Source organism: Penaeus monodon, unplaced genomic scaffold (assembly GCF_015228065.2).
Source record: "Penaeus monodon isolate SGIC_2016 unplaced genomic scaffold, NSTDA_Pmon_1 PmonScaffold_21082, whole genome shotgun sequence".
NCBI lineage: Eukaryota > Metazoa > Arthropoda > Malacostraca > Decapoda > Penaeidae > Penaeus > Penaeus monodon.
This window is the reverse complement of record NW_023650904.1, coordinates 2,501-5,816: the sequence shown is the minus strand read 5'-3', so window position 1 is coordinate 5,816 and position 3,316 is coordinate 2,501. Positions and strand designations below refer to the sequence as shown.

The following is a 3,316-nucleotide window of genomic DNA, read 5'->3' as shown; positions in this document are numbered from 1 at the left end:
AATTTCCTAATTGGGGAATACATTAATTCTTCTAAATACACTATAATTATAAAAAGATGATATAAAATAAATTTATGAATATATTAATTAAAATAAAAAAAAAATACAAAAAAAAAAAAAAAAGAGACGAGAGAAGAGAGAGAGGGAGAGAGAGAGAAGAGTAATTATATATATTATATATATATATATATATATATAATATATAATTATATATATATATATATAACATATATATATAAATAATATATATTATACTAAAATATATACACATAATAATAATAATATCATTTTCTATACATATCTACTATCTATCATTTTTAATATATATATATTTTATATATATATATATATATATATATATATATATAATATATATAGAGAGAGAGAGAGAGAGAGAGAGAGAGAGAGAAGGAATTATATATTTTATTATATATTATATTAATATATATATATATATATATAATATATAAATATATTATAAATGGAAATCACTGGGATACTATGGAAGAAAACCACAAAAAAAAAAAATAGATTTTGAAAATGAGAACCCCTTTCAAAAATCTTTTTTTGTTTTTTGAGTTTTTCTTTTATAAATATATATATAATATTTTATATAATATTAATAAATATATATATATATATTTAATAATTATAAACCACAATTTTATACAAATATATAAAATTTTATTTTATAATATAAAATTAATAATATATATAAAATATATTATAATAAATAATAAATATATGAGATATTATAATAATATAAAATATATATATTTATATATATATATTATATATATATATAATTAAAAATAAAAATAAAAGATACAAATATAAAAATACATACATACATACATACATACTCCATTACATACATACATTACTACATACAAAACAAATACAAATAAAATACATAATATATATATATTATATATATATATTTTTATATATATATAAAATATATATATATATAATATTATATATAAATATATATATATATAATATATATACATATATATACTATTTCTATTTCTATTATCTTTTCATATCTATATCTATCCTATTATCTTTTATCTATCTATCTATCTATCTATCTATCTATCATCTATCTATCTATCTATATATTATATTATTATATATTATATTATAGGAGGAGAGAGAGAAGAGAGGGGAGAGGGGGAGAGAGGAGACGAGAGGGAGAGAGGGGAGAGGAGAGAGAGAGAAGAGGAGAGAGAGGAGAAGGAGGGGAAGAAAATGAGAAAAAAGGGGAGAGAGAGAGGGGAAAGAGGAGACAAAGAGGAGAAGAGAGAAGAAAGAGAGAGAGAAAAGAAAAAGGAGAGAAAAGAGGGGGAAAAAGGGGAGATGAGAGGAGGGGAAGAGAGGGGGGAAAAAGGAGAAAAGAGAGAGAGAGTCACTCCTGGTCTCGCAAGACCTTTGTCAAACTAATTCCTTGAGGAAAGTTTTTGTCAATAGACCTTTTTAAAAAGGGAGGGGCGCCCGTGGGAATAGGGAAATGGTCTTCGTCGCGAGTTTTTCGCCAAGTTTTGTGACGATCTGGATCAATAATGGGGGAAATTTAAATTTGGGTTTAATTTATTGCCCCTTTTGCCCCAAATGCCGTTCGGGGCCCACGCCCCCCCCCCCTTGTCCCCTCCCCAGGGTTTCATGGTAAAAGCTGTTAAGGGATACGGGAAGGGGCCCTTTTTTCCTTCCCTCATATGGAGCCAAAAAATAATTTTTTATGTGGACCAAAAACTGTTTCGTTGTGGTTGTTTTTTTTGTTTTAAAAACGGAAAAAGGGGGTTTTATTTACCGTTTTTAGATTTTTAATTTTTTTTATTCTTTGTAATTTTTTAAGAAATTTTTGCTTCATTACACATGTGTTTATGGAAAACGTTTTTTTCTTTGCTCAAAAAAATTAAAGTAAAATCTATATTAGCTCACCTTGTGTTTTAAAAGGGAAACCCCAAAAAAACAACATGCGAATTTTAACGCCGCGTCCGCCCAAGGACCCTTTAAAGCGGGGACGAACGCCCAAAGCCCCAGCGCCGTTAACAGAAGCCCGAGCGTCGTGCCTGCCTCCCCTTGATTAGTCTTGGGCCCCGCACCGAGCCCTGTCCCCTGTGGGGCAATCTTTTCATCGGCCCCCCGCGAATACTTTATTTATTTAAGGAAGGCGGGGCATCGCTGAAATTTCCCCGCCCGCTTCGGCCAGCAGCATGGGGCCCCGGCGCCCCGGCCTCATTGTCAGGGGCGGGAAGGCCCCCAAAATCCCTGCATGATGTTCCCAGTGCGATTGTGTAAAGGCCCAGTGCAGGAGGGAAACTAAACCCTTGTCAGCGTTGCAGGGGGGTGGGGGAGGGAAAGGGGGAGGGGGAAAGGGGAAGGGAGGGGCCCGGGGAAGGCTGTGGGGTTTTTGCCCTTGTTGATGATTTGGCGCTGTGGGTTTGGGTTTTGGATTGGGTGCTTGTGTTTTTTTCGTCTAAAAGAATTGGTGTCTTTACGTGAAAAGGGGATATACGTGGTGCAAGTCTTAAAAAATTTTTTAAAATTTCTAAGGGTTTTATGACGATGACAGTCCCCCCTTTTTTCCCCGGGTTTTTTTTTGGGGGGGGGGGTTTTTTTTTTCCCCCCCCCCCCCCCCCAAAAAAGGGGGGGGTTTTTTTTTTCCCCCCCCCTTAAAAAAAAAAAAGGGGGGGGGAAAGGAAAAAAAAAAAAAAGGGAAAAAAAAGGAAAAAAAGGGGGGGAGAGGAAAAAAACCAAAAAAAAAGCCGGGGGAAAAAAAAAAAAAAAAAAAGGGGAGAATTACAGCGGGTTTTTTTGGCCCCAAAAAAAAAGAAAAAAAAAAAAAAAACCCCCCCTTTTAAAGGGGGCCCCCCCCCCCCCTTTTTGGGCCCCTTTAATTTTGGGGTTTTTTTTGGGGGGGGGGGGTTTGGGGGGGGAAAAAATTTAAAAAAATTTAAGGGGGAAATTTTTGGGTTTTTTTTTCTTTTTTTTTTTTTCCCCTGGGGTGGGCGTTCCCCCATTTGGGGTTGGGCCCCCTTTTTGGGGGCGGGGCTTTTCCCGGGGGTTTTTTTTCCCGGGGAAAAAGGGGAAAAAAAAAGATTGGAAAAGGGGGGGAAAAAAAAAAAAATTTTAAAAAACATTTTAAAAAATTTTTTTTTAAAAAAATTTAATTTATATATATTAAAAAAAAAAAAAAAAAAAAAAAAATTTAAAAATTTTTTTTAAAATTTTTTAAAAATTTTAAAAAAAAAAAAAAAAACCTACACCCCCCAACCCCTAATTTTTTTTTTTTTTATTTTTTTTAAAAAAA

The 3,316-nt window shown here is 32.8% G+C and overlaps 1 non-coding gene across 1 annotated transcript; it reads right to left on the bottom strand.

Annotated features, from left to right (window-relative positions):
* Window positions 1-2,586: 2,586 nt before the first annotated feature.
* On the bottom strand, window positions 2,587-2,720 carry LOC119570038. Its single transcript, XR_005228354.1, has one exon.
* Between the last annotated feature and the right edge of the window lie 596 nt (window positions 2,721-3,316).